The sequence below is a fragment of the Pleurodeles waltl genome, chromosome 3_1 (assembly GCF_031143425.1).
Source record: "Pleurodeles waltl isolate 20211129_DDA chromosome 3_1, aPleWal1.hap1.20221129, whole genome shotgun sequence".
Classification (NCBI taxonomy): Eukaryota; Metazoa; Chordata; class Amphibia; order Caudata; family Salamandridae; genus Pleurodeles; species Pleurodeles waltl.
Window position 1 is genome coordinate 842,187,189 of NC_090440.1, and position 13,729 is coordinate 842,200,917.

General features: G+C 45.3%; 1 protein-coding gene across 1 annotated transcript in view; it reads right to left on the reverse strand.

Moving 5' to 3' along the window:
* The window catches only part of LOC138284690 (3-galactosyl-N-acetylglucosaminide 4-alpha-L-fucosyltransferase FUT3-like), a 75,295-nt gene extending 66,317 nt beyond the window's left edge, over nucleotides 1-8,978 (reverse strand). The window contains exon 1 of the mRNA XM_069223765.1: nucleotides 8,902-8,978. The gene's annotated coding sequence lies outside the window, so the exon portion shown is untranslated. The remainder of the gene's footprint in view (nucleotides 1-8,901) is intronic.
* Nucleotides 8,979-13,729: the final 4,751 nt, after the last annotated feature.

The following is a 13,729-nucleotide window of genomic DNA, read 5'->3' on the forward strand; positions in this document are numbered from 1 at the left end:
GGCTAAATGTACAATTGACATTTTAAACCATACTGTAAATGTCAAAGAATTTGAAACTGGAGACTAAAAATTCAATTAGCAGAATCCATGTAAACAAGCCCCTTGGAAGACAGCAGCTGGCACTTGACCTCGGTCTTTGAATGCACTGCAAATGTGTGGAGATAAGAACAGGATTTACAGGCCTTTTTACAGAAAGCACACGAATGCCAACAAACCTGACGAGATAAGAACAAGATTTAAAGGCCTGTCAACAGAAAAGAAGCTTGTGGAACAATACAGTGAACACTTCAATTGCATGGGAAGGTATGAACTCAAGCTGTACAGCCTCAAGCAAACAAACCAGCAAATAAAAGCCAGGGAACGTGAGTTGCAAACCACAAAGACAATGGCAAGCAACAACAGAATGCATTCCCAGGTCAACTTTCTGAAGCTCCAGAAGATGTCTTTTGTGTAGCTGACAACTGTGCTGTCTGGTAGGCTGTCACCTCAAAACGGCCCAGCAGACCATAAAACAGGCACACAAACGGCCATAAAACATCCACACTAACGTTTCAGACCAGCCTGTCAGTTGCTACCTGATTGCCTGTTAGAAATGGTGTGTTGAGTTGGCAGTGGTTTGCACCCTGTCCAAGTAGGGACCCTCACGCAAGTCAGGCTAAGGGAGTCACAGAGATAAGATCACTCCTGCTCACCTCTTTGGTAGCTTTGCAGGAGCAGTCAGGCTTATATCAGAAGCAATGGGTAAAGTATTTGTACACACACACACACACACACTCACAACCACACACACTCACACAGAGTAACACAGTGAAAACACCACAAAACTACTCCATACCAGTTTAGACAAAGGCCAATATCAATCTGAGTAAAACAAGACCAAAATGACAAAAATCCAACATACACAAGCAAAGATACAATTTTTTAAACATTAAATCTCAGTAAAGTGCTTAGAAACACAATAACTATCACGATGTCTTGATGGAGTTGTCCCCAACAGTCCGACGTTACTCGGGAGAGAGTGCAAGCCGGTCACCGAGTTGTCAGGGCCCCAGGTACAGTACCTTTGGAAAACTAGGAAACAAAGACATTGCACAGAGTCAGGAAGGTGAGGCATTGCTGGAGCACGTGTTCCCTACTGCTACCAGGGAGGCACGGTGTCAATTCCTTACTGCTAGGCAGGGGAGGTGATGCATTGGTTCCTTAGGGTTGAAGGGGAGGTGAAGCGGTGTTGGTGGCAAGGCATTGGTTCCTTGTGATCCGGTGAGGTTGATGAATCCAGCTGGCCTAGACTCGAGGCGTCGACTTCGCAGTGTCATGATTACACAGGTGCTGCAGCGGAGTTGAGTGTCATGGATGTCAGTGACACTGCCCTCAGGACTCATGCTGTGGTTGGACTTCAGAGGCGCTGCAGCAGCGTCGGGCTGGCGGCATTGGTCGTGGTCATTGAACTAAGCGGGGACCATAGCTCCAGTGCAGGCACCGGCGTGGAGTGGGACAGCAGAGTCAGTTCTGCAGTCACTCTGGAATCGATGTACTTGGTTTCTTCTGGGTAACCCCAAAACTCACTCCCAAGGGCCCAGGAATTGTATTTGGCACCACTTGGCGAGTTAGGACTCTCAGCAAGAGAGCTCATGTGCTGGCAGACGAAGTCTTTGATGTCCGTGAGACTTATTAACAGGAGGCAAGCTCGCTCCAGGCCCTTTTTAGAACCTTTGGACGCAAGATACAGAAAGCAAAGTCTAGCCCTTTCAGTCCTAGGACAGAAGCAGCAAGCAGCAGGCCAGCACAGCAAAGCAGCAGGCAGAGTGGCAGTCCCCACTACGGCATTTAGCTCTTCTTCCTGGCAGAATATCCTCTGTTCAGAAATATTCTAAAGTTGTGGTCTCAGAGGTCCAATACTTATATTCATTTCTGCCTTTGAGGTAGGCAAACTGCAAAGGAAAGTCTTTGTAGTTCACAAGACCCTGCCTTTCCTGCCCTGGCCCCAGACAAACTCCAGGGGGTTAGGGACTGCTTTGTGTGATGCCGCAAGGACCTGCGGAGCCCCACTTGCGGACTGAGGTCAGATTGGTGGCCCGTGTCCTGGACAGACGTTTCTTCGGCGGGCCGTGTTTTGAGCCGTGTTTCGGGCCGCTGCCTGTTTTTGGGACCACAGCGCGACCAGTACATCTTTCTTTGGGTGCTGCTTCGCTAAAGGGCTAAAGAAAAAGGAATACCTTGTGTTCCTAAAGACATCCCAGAACATGTCCAAATGGTAGATGGCTCTCCTCTAACTTCTGGACCAGTGGTTGATACCACACCCAACCTTTGCCTGCAATTCAGAAGACCTAAGGAACATGTGGCCTTTGACCTGATATCTTCCCCTAACCATAATATGATTTGGGGTATTCCTTGGCTGGCAAGACACAATTCATATATAAACTGGGTGACACAGACTATATCACTTTCATCTCACTTTTGTCAGTTGCATTGCTATTCTACTGCCTCCTATTGTTCTCAAAAGGGTCCATATTTTCCTTTAACGAAGCAAGCAGTACTAATAATGTGATTCAAGGGGTACCCAGATGCTATCAGGGGTACTCTGACGTATTCCAGAAACCTCAAAGACCCATTTTGCCTCCTCATAGGGACTATGACTGCTCTATTCCTTTGATACCTGGGGAAGTGGTCCCATTTGGAAGAATGTATTCCCTATCAGAACAGGAAAAGAAGGTACTCAAGGAATACATAGAGGAAAATCTACAAAGTGGATTGATTGCTCCCTCTTCATCACCTGCTGGGGCTCCTCTTTTCTTTGTACCTATGAAGACTAAAGATCTCCCCCCTGTATAGACTTTTGAGAGTTAAATAAGATTACCATTAAGGATAGGTATCCCTTACTCCTTGTTAAGGATGTTTTGGAAGCAGTCCAAGGAGCTACAATATTCACTAAGCTAGACCTAAGGGGTGCCTATCATCTCTTACGAATTAAGGAAGGTGGAATGGAAGACTGATTTTTGTACCCCGTTGGGCCTCTTTGAATATCGTGTCATGCCTTTTGGTCTTACCAAGGCACCTTCCATCTTCCAAAGAATTGTGGATTTAGTTTTCTCTGATCTTTTGAACCAGAGTGTCGTAGTCTATCTAGATGACATTCTAATATATTCTTGTAGTCCCGAACAACACACTAAACATGTTCTTCAAGTTTTGGAAAGACTCCTACAAAATAATTTCTACTGTAAACCGGAGAAGTGTGAGTTTAACATGACCAAAGTTCAATTTCTAGGTTTTCATATCAATCCAGTTGGAATCGCCATGGACCCAGAAAAGGTACAAGCCATATTAGATTGGCCTTCTCCTACTTCTGTCAAAGAAACACAGTGCTTCTTAGGGTTGTCCAATTTCTATAGGCAATTTGCAAAGGACTTTGCCCAACAACAAGGATGTATAACCCAGACCATCAAAAAAGAAGGCCTAAAGAAGGGCTTCATTTGGACAGAAGAAGCAGAAAAGGCTTTTCAGACTCTAAAGCGTGCCTTTACCCAAGCCCCGATACTCTGTCATCCTGACACTACTAAAAAATGTATTGTGGTCACGGACAATTCAGATCGAGCCATTGAAGGCATGTTACTTCAAAAACAAGACGATGATAACTTTGAACATCCAATTTTTTATCTATCCCACTTACAGAAGCATCAGGAATATTACTTTCATAAAAACACCATATTTTTGCCCACTAAGAAAGTACAGACAGAAGCTTTGCCAATGTGTCATGACTCTCCTATTGCTGGACATCGTGGAATTAAGAACACACAGGAACTACTCCTTCGCTCTTTTTGGTGGCCCACGTTAAAGTCTGATGCCGAAACATATGTAAGATCTTGCCCAGTGTGTGCTCAAATTAAAACACCTCAGACTAAGCCAGCAGGTCTATTGATGCCCTTTCCAATACCATCCATTCCATGGCATACATTAACCACAGATTTTATATGTTCTTTGCCATCTTCTGCGAGTTATCAGGTCATAATGGTTATAGTAGACTCCTTTACTAAGATGGCTCATTTTTCAGCCCTCAAGAAATTACCCACCGCTAAAGAAATTAGTCAAGCCTTTATACAACATATATTTCGATTATATGGTCTTCCTCAAGTAATTATTTCTGATCGGGAACCTCAATATGTATCCTGCTTTTGGAGAGAGTTTTGTAAATTTTCACATATTGATGTGGCCCAATCTTTCGGCTTCCATCTGCAGACCAATGGTCAAACAGAACGCCTAAACCAAGGACTCCAGCAATATTTGTGCTGTTTTTGTATGCAACTCAAAATAATTGGTCTTCTTACCTATCATTGGCTGAGTTTTCTTATAACAATACAGTCCATAGTGCAACTAAGTCTACACCTTTCTTTTGCACTTATGGCTTTCACTCTACTGCTTTTCCTAATGTCACTCCTAAGGACTCCCCTGTGCCTGCAGTTACCTCATTTGCTCGTCATCTCCATCAGGTCCAGAACCTGATACGTGCCAATCTCTTGGCCACAAAATGATATATGAAGAAGGCGGCTGATGCTCGGCGTAATACTACTCCATCTTTTCATCCCGGGGACAAGGTCTGGCTTTCTTCTAAATTTCTGCCTTTTCACTTATCTCAGAACAAGTTCAAACCTCGTTACTATGGGCCTTTTCGAGTTTTGGATGTGATTAATCCAGTCTCTGTTCGACTTCGTCTGCCATTGACTTGGAAAGTGCATCCTGTTTTTCACGTATCCCAATTCAAGCCTTTTGTTCCAGATACCTACCAGAGAACTGCCCATGGTCCTCCTCCTCTTTTGGTTGATGGTCATCCTGAGTATGAAGTACAGGAGATACGCGATTCACGCATTTTTTGGAATCGTCTCCAGTTTTTCTTTCGCTTGAAAGGCTATACCATTAGTGACTGTTCGTGGGAAGATGCCTCCTCTGTCCATGCTCCTCGATTGGTCCGTACCTTTTTTCAGCATTTTCCGGACAAGCTTGGGGCTTCGGAAAGGAGACCTACTGTGACGCTGTGACGACTTGCAGTGCCCCACTTGCGGACCGCGGTCAGATTGGCGGTCCATGTCCTGGATGGGTGTTTCTGCCGCAGCCCACGTTTTGAGCCGCGTTTTGGGCCGCTGCCTATTTTTCGGTCCACAGCGCAACCGGCACATCTTTCTTTGGGTGCTGCTTCGCACTGCACCCACCTTTTGCCCTTATAATCTCTCTTACCTATTTTTTCTGTCTTTTTTCTTGTTTTCTCTTTCTTTATGATTTCTCTCTTAGCCATCTTTTCTTCTTCCTCTTCAGAGTCTGTGTTTTCTTCCCTGCATGCTTTGCTTCCTCTTTTACACCATGGCTATTTTTCCATTCACTCTCATGTGGCTTTTCCCAATTCAAGATGGTGTCTTCAGAACTTCCTGCATGTCACTTCCTGTTTGTCAATATATAAGCACAGTTGGTCTTCTGTTCCTTGCGTTGCAAATGCTTTCATTCTGGTGGTGCTCCTCGCTCCTGTATCCAGTGATTATTTGCTGTTTCTAGTTCATATTATGCTTCTCTTTTTTCTTGCTTCTTTTTCAGGAGTTCCTTGCTTCTGAGGTTTTTTCTAGGATTGTTTTTTTTTCCTCTGGGACTCCTTCTGGAGGTCACAGTCTGCCTGGTGTTACTCTATCAGCAGCACCGTGGCTACTGGAAAGGGTCGCCCTTACCTTGGTCAGTCCAGAACCAGCAAGAGACCAGGTGGTACCTCGAGGTTGACAGATAATAGCGGTAAGAACCATTCAGATTGTGACACTTTGTGCAAGGACAGGCACAGCCCTATTCAGCTGCAAGTGTCATCTCCTCCCACTACTCTAGCCCAGGAAGACCCATCAGGATATGTAGGGCACATCTCAGCACCCTTTGTGTGACTGTCTAGAGTAAATTTACAAGCAGCCCAACTGTCATCCTGACCCAGATGTGTATTCTACAGGCAGAGGCACAGAATGGTTAAGCAAGAAAATGGCCAATTTCATAAAATTGCCATTCACAAACTTACAATTTAAAAATCAACTTCACCAAAAGATGTATTTTTAAATTGTGAGTTCAGAGACCCCAAACTCCATATCTCTATCTTCGCACAATGGGAAATTGCACTTAAAAGATATTTCAAGACAATCCCCATGTTACCCTATGGGAGAGATAGGTCTTGCAATAATGAAAAACAAATTTAGCAGTATTTCACAATCAGGACATGTAAAACACACTAGTACATGTCCTAGTTTTCAAATACACTACACCCTACCCATTGGGCTGCCTTGGGCCTACCTTAGGAGTGACCTACATGTAATAAATGGGAAGGTTTGGGCCTGGCAAGTTGGTGCACTTGCCAGGTCGAAATGGCAGGTAACAATTGCACACACAGATGCTGCAGTGGCAGGTCTGAGCCATGTTTACAGGGCTTCTCATGTGGGTGGCACAATCAGTGCTGCAGGCCCACTAGTAGCATTTGATTTACAGGCCCTGAGCACACATGGTACATTATACTAGGGACTTCTTAGTAAATCAAATAAGCCAATCATGGATAAACCAATCACCAATACCATTTAGACAGAGGGCACTTGCACGTTAGCAATGGTCAACAGTGGTAAAGTACCCAGAGTCCTAAAGCCAACAAAAACAGGTCAGAAAAAATAGGAGAAAGAAGGCAAGAAGTTTGGGATGACCCCGCTAAAAGCGCCAGGACCAACATTTCCCTATAGCCCAGTCCTCCCCTGTAGTGAGATTTTGCTGAGATGATGGAAAATGGCACTCAAAGTCAAGTATTGATACTGACCACTATGTTATCACTGTTATGGCTATAAAGAAGAACTAACCAATGATTTTAAAGTGGTGTTTCAAATGAATAAATGTGTTATTGTGTAATGTAACTGGTGCTCGTGTAAAGAGCTCGTGCCATATAAAAACTGCAAAAGAAAAAAAGAGAGAAAACCGAAGGATGCAATGCGATGTCAAATAACATAAAGGTCCAGGCGCCCATGACTCGCATAGCATTCGGGTCCAACAGTATACACACACCCATGGGCCCTGGGTCTGATTCTCCAGAGAAGTTAGAAACCGCATCGGTTCTGATTGCCAATTTGCAATTCTCAAATGTTTTCCGGCTTGCACCTGGAAACCTGCCACAATATTCCAGGAGTACTCGAGGAAAACGTTTGTGACTCCCATTTTGCATGTGAAAATATGCAAACATATTTTTGCACGCAAAAAAAGAAACCATTAAATCAAAATGAACTTGCTAACCACGTTCTACTTCTGAAAAGGTCAGAAGTAAGCCCCTTTCAAGGAAGTACAGCCTTTGCAACCACTTCCAAAATGGTTACGAGAAGCCACTTTGGGGAAGGAGGCAGAGGCTGTGCTCCCACCCATTTGGATCCTGGCAAGGGATTTAGGGCCATATGTACGAACACTTTTTCCCATAGACACAGAATGGGAAAAACCTTTGCTACATCTGACCCTTACTGCTGCCTTTAAAGAATTAAACGTCGGACAGTTTCATAGGGCTAAAGTGGTATTAAATAACGAGTCTGTAAACCCCCAGAAATGTTTTTTTTTTTTCACAAACCTAGACAATGGTCTTCTTGCCATGTACCATACCTGCTCCACCCCTCCTGATAAATCACACTAAAAACCTTCATGTAAAATAAGAAATAGCTTTTATGAGTCCAAAATTTGCATTTAAAAAGAACAAAAGAATAGAAAAAAACGTTTTGCTCTTTTTAAAAATCCTATTTGCTTCTGCATGCTTAAGTTAAATATGCAAATAGGTTTGAGATTTGACGTAATACATTAGGGCTGTCCGTCAGAAGACACGAACCTTCGGGCAAAAGCTCACATTTCACATATTCGCATAAGAGAGCAATCTCTATGGCTACTCGTACTTTCCTTACCTTGGTTAGCACAAAAGAGCAGAGCTAGGTTTACACAGCGAGGTTCTAGGCCGTAGCTTTTGAACAACAGAGCTAGAATTAAGGTTTCTCTGCGTGCGCATGTGCAGGGTCGGGAAGTAAGCTCAGGTCTTAATATAAAGCAGAGCTGTCCCTTAAGAGAGACAGGCTTTGGTTTCAGATGGCACAGCACAGCTATTTGCTAGGTCGCACTAATCTTACTGATACTTGCTTTTGACAGAAGCAGTATAGGCTTTGGCAACGCAGAGCTCTCTCTCTTGCACAAAATGTACAAGTCCAGGTCTCAGACAGCAGAGATATCCGCCGGGCGCTGCAGAACATATAAGACTATCCCGTATTTATACTTTTTTAGCGCCGCATTTGCGTCATGTTTTGACGCAAAAGCGGCGCAAACTTACAAAATACAATTGTATTTTGTAAGTTTGCGCCGCTTTTGCGTCAAAAAGTGGGCGCAAAAGCGGGGCAAAGAGAGTATAAATATGGGCCTAGGTCGAGCCTGCACAGCTCTCTACCCGATTCTGTAGAACTTACAAGCACATGCCTGGGACAGCAGAGCTGTCTAGGCGCTGTGGAACAAGCCTTAACAGCAGAAGAAGCGCAAAGACTCAGACAAAAGTACTCGATAAAGATCTGATGCTCCGTCTTCTCCCAGCTCTTTCACTTTTGAGACTCTGTTTAAGTCTTTCTCTCACGTCTGCTAAGTGCCTAGCGTCTAGCTGCAGTCTGTAGCGCAGAGGCACCGGGCCTGGGAGGGGTAAGGGGCCCTCTGCTCCCCAAGTGATATCTGTCTTTTACTCCTCAAACAAGCAGGTTACTTTGCTGGGGACCATCTTCATTCCATCGATATAGGAGATGGGGGCCTTAACCCAGAAGTCTTTGCTAACCGCGCCCCAATGGACCTTATAATGGCCCTTTGGCCCTGTTCCCATATTGAGGATCCCGCTGAGCCAGAACATACCTGCGTCCTGCTGTGCTGCTGTGAAGACACGAACAGGGAGCGTCTCTGTCGAGTGAAACTCTCGCTCGCTCGCCTGCTCCTTTTAAGAGTATCCTAGTTACTAGTGGCAACCGTTCACACAAAGGGAAGTAACCTCCTGGTCTTACCGGCTCAGGGACAATTCAGGATTCAAAGGGCTTTAGTACTGTCAGCAAGTGACATAATCTGAGAGGCACTCAGAGCTGCCAGTATGTGAAATACTCCAAGGCACTCAGGGCTCCCAGCAGCCTCGGATTGGCAAGGCGGGCAATGGGCATCGGCCGATGGGCCTGTGCCTGAGGTCAGTTAATGGGCCCGTTTTTGTGTCTGTTAACCAGTGCAACCAGCTTTGGCCCTCTCAGGCGCCACCAAGTGCACAAAGTGAAAGCCTCTTATATTAGCTTTTATTAAATATAAATACAGAACCTTTCCCCATCAAATGATGTCAGGGCAGCCGGCTAATTGTCATAGGAAGAATGACAATGGGCTGCCCCAGCTGTCACACCATGCCCCCGCTGACTCGCTCCAGGTGTGACAGAGCTCCCAATGGTAAGCAGTTACCACTTGTTTTGCAGAGGACTGGGGCAGGGGAGAGGACCTGAGAGTTGGGCAGTGGGGGTTGGTAAGAGGCAGAGAAGTAACTCTGCAGTTGATTTTTGTCCCCTCTCCTCCATAGAACATGGTGGGGTAAATTAGTTTCTGCTGTTCTTCTTTGCCTGGCCCATATCCTCCTGCAGTCAACAGAGAGAGGTTGTGGCCTTAGCAGACTTTGAAACTGAGAAACCATGTTTAAGTCCCAGCATCAGCTCAGCATCCTGTGATCCTGGGCAAATCACATAATTCACCTGAGCCTCCAAAGAAATTAATCTGACCTTCTGTGTTGTTATCTGGTGCTCTTGTAAAGCTCCCCAACACTCCTGTGTCAAGTTTATGCTATATAAAAGTGTGAGGAAAGTGACACTGCATATTGTTTTTGTATTTATACACTAGCATCATTCCATTTGTTAGAACTTAAGCATGATGTTACCTGCAGGTTAAAAAAAATAACGATGCACCTTTTGCCAGTTTCACTACAGGACCTCTCTTAAGTAGTGTAAAAGTACTGCACATATCTAAAAGCCAGGGGTGAGCGTAAAAGGCCTAAGGATGAAGAGGACTCTCAGGGAATCTCAGGGTGAGAACTATTCCAAGAACACCGAAGAGAATAATGTGGAATAATTTTGTTTCCAGTCTTGACAAAAGTCACAGGCCCTATAAGGTTTCAAATACTTTTAGTACCGCAAATGTTTATGAACATTAGGTCCATGCTCCTAACTAAACAGTGTTTTGCGAAAGGTTGCGATCTGGGAATGTGGGCCACTTTTGTTTGACTGCCCGGGCCTAATTGTGGCCCCAATCTAACCCTGGCTGCCAGTCTGTGCCACCACCTGAGAGGCAGTGAGGGCTGCCAATCTATGCAATCACCCAAAAGGCACTCAGGTCTGCTATTCTGTGCCATCTTTTTAAGGGGCACCCAGGTCCGCAAGTCTGTGCCATACTCTGAGAGGCACACTTGGGCTCCCAGTCCATGCCACCAGCTAAGAGGCACTCAGGGCTGCCAGACTGTGCCATCCTCTGAGAGGCACTCAGGACTGCCAGTGTGTTCCATGCTCTGAGAGCACTCAGGGCTGCCATTCTGTGCCAATCATTGAGTGAAACCGAGGGCTGACATTCTGTGCTAATCCTTTGGTGAAACCTAGGGCTGCCCGCATATGCCATTCTCCAAGAGCTGTACTCCACACTGGCAGGCTTTGACCATCATCTGAGAGAGACTAAGGTCTATGTGCCCGTGCTATCTGAGTTGCCAGTCTGCAGTATTCTGAGACAGAAACTCGAGGCTGTCAGCCCGTGTCACCTTTCAAGAGTGACACTATGGAGTGCTCAAAAGTGTTATCATGTAAGAGTAAAATTCAGAGCTGCCACTCTGCCATGCTGCAAATGTTGCACTCAGAGTTGCCATCCTCCAGATTCAGCAGGCGGGTCTGGCAGTCTGTTCAATCCCCAGACTGTGACGGTCAGGGGTGGCAGTCAGTGCCATGAGAGACACTCTGGTCCCTAACTTTGGGCATCCTCGAGAAGCGAGTATCAGAATTGCCAGCATATGCTGCATGCCTATGAATGGGACTGGGAGGTTGCAGGTGGCCAATTCCCATGAGTCAGATTAAAAAGACAAGGTTGTGACACGATATGAAAGATATTTAGCCACGTACTTTTAAAATATGTAACAACAGTGGGCTTATTGACAACCAGTTTGGGTTAAAGTCAATTAATGAAATTCGAGAAAAGCTAGCCCGTCCCTCCCACGAGGAGTGAGGTTGTATTGAACTGCAACATTCATATAGCACTTAGTACTCAAATGTGGGGCACTGAAGCATTTGCCTACCAGTGGCGGTTGGTAGCAAATTAAATTGGAGGGGCACGAAAAACGCACACAAAAAGCTACACATAACATAAATCTAAAGAAAAAACTTGCTTTACTCGATGTTCTGCAGAACATCCTCCGAGTGTGAAGCCCAGAGCCAACTCTCTCATCCAATCAAAGCGCTGTTTTCATGCTGTTAAGCAGCATGAAAAAAAGCATCTTGATTCGCTGGAAAGGGCCTGCTCCACGCTCCATAAGGCACAGCATGCCTGTACCTGCTCTCCAACCGAGCTATCCAAGACAGCCCGGTTGGAGAGGTTTGAATTCCGCTTGTCGGTTTGGCCATAGCAGGGTAGCTGGCCAAACCTGCATGTGCACTTCAAACTGAAGTGGCCACTCCTCGCTGCTGCCAGTCATTGGCAGCAGTGACACACTGGCCATGTCCTGCTCTCGCACGCTGTCTCCTGGCAAAAAGCATCAAAAATAAAATGGCAATAAAATACATTTATTACAGAGGAACCGCTGCTGTTGCCTACTTGGGTACTACGCTACACCATGTGGGTGTGTAGTTGGAAGAGAGTTGTCTTTGTTTTTTGATCCTGTGTGGGAAGTATTTCCAAGTCCTGAGTGATGACCACCGAGATGCGGTGAATGTGTTATAGGACACAGCACTTAGCAGTGTGGGGAATGGAGAGGTGTGTGAGAGAGGTGCACAGTTCATGGCTTTCAGGAGGATGGCAGCTTTGAGCAGCTCTGTAAGTCTCTCGATGGTATTTCTTACGATCACAGCCTACTGAGCTAATTACTTTGATGGAATGTCCAATATGCTATTCTTATTAACCTTTATGCTAATTAGTAAGCATGTTTGAAAGAAAAGTGGTGTGGAGATATGCTAGGAATGTCATTGTGAGATGTTTAATAGCGGTCATGCTATGTGGCGGGTTGGGATAAGCAGTGGTGGAGTATGGGAAACCCCTGACTGGTACATAGCATGTGCCAGAGCTCTTCAATTGTTTCATGACTGGCCAGTTGCTGATGACTGTTTTATGTACTGGTACAGTACTGGGACCTGTAGGAGCTATGTATCCTGTTAGTGTAAGAGGACTAAGCAGTGCAAGGGAGTTATGATGTAGCCTGTATGAATTGCTGAGTGTTATGATCTTAGTATTAGTGTGGGCCATAAGCATTACATTTGAACTGATGTCACTAATTAACCGGATAGTATGGATTGCACGCTGTATATCGTTTGCAACTGTAGCTCACCATGGCAGGCACTCCGTGCCATTCCGTAGGAGTACAATTCAAGCGTTTATGTCTTTGGCTCCCTGCGTGGATGAGATGTAGAGCTGCCTGTCATTGCCATCCCCCTGAAGGGCGACATTTGTGCTTCCAACCTGTGGCACTCTCCTGGGGTGTGGTTCGACGCTGCCTACCTTGTCCTTCCCATTCTCCACAAGATACGAAGATGCCCGATCTACGGCAAAACCACAACTAAGATCCAGTCAGCCAGTCTGTGCCACGTCTCAGATGTGAGATTCAGACAGGCATCCCATACATTTCCCCAGGTATTATATCTAGTCTGCCAGCCCCTGCCATGTGTCAGAAGTCACATTCAGAGCAGCCAGTCTGTGCCCCAGGAGTGAGATTCAGATAGCTCTGCATAGGTGGGGATTTTCTGTAAAGAGCGGCTATTTACTCTATAATGGAGCCCAGGACTGGAAGCTCATTCATTCCACGTGCAACTTGCCTTTTCGCCCATTTTATCTTAGCTCCAACTTTTCTGAAGTCTAGGCAACGATTTCCTTTCACCATGCGCAATGACGCACTGGCGCGCTTTTAAAAAGCTTAATGTGGATTGTGGCTTCAAGACGTTCTTGTGATATGTTTTTTCTGTTTTGTTAACATAATGGTTATGAAGAAAAACTGAAATTTGTTTTATAAGCTTTACTTGTCAATCTTACGATTTAAGTTCTTCAAATTAGTTGATCACATATTGAATTTTGAAGTCTATACAATTGTGTTTTTGCAACATTTCTTTATTTAGTTTTACCAAAAAAGATACCATGCCCTGGAAAGAATCAAGACCGCCTTCAGAGGCACACTTTAGGAGGAATGCAGAAAATGTAACAAGACACAGCAGGAAACTCCAGGGGGTGATTTTATATGAGGAATCAACATCAGATCAGAGCAATACAAGCATTGGCAAAGCCAATAGGTTTTATTTGGCTAAAAGTGGAGTAAAGGAGAGGGGCATGGAGTGGAGTGTCGTAAAGTAAAGTGTCATGGTGTAGAGTGGAGTGTTATGGAGTGGCGTAGAGAGGCGTGGAGTGGTGTAACGTATAGTTGAGATGCATGGAGTGGAGTGTCATAGAGTGGCATGGAGTGCAGTGGCATAGTGTTGTGGAGTGG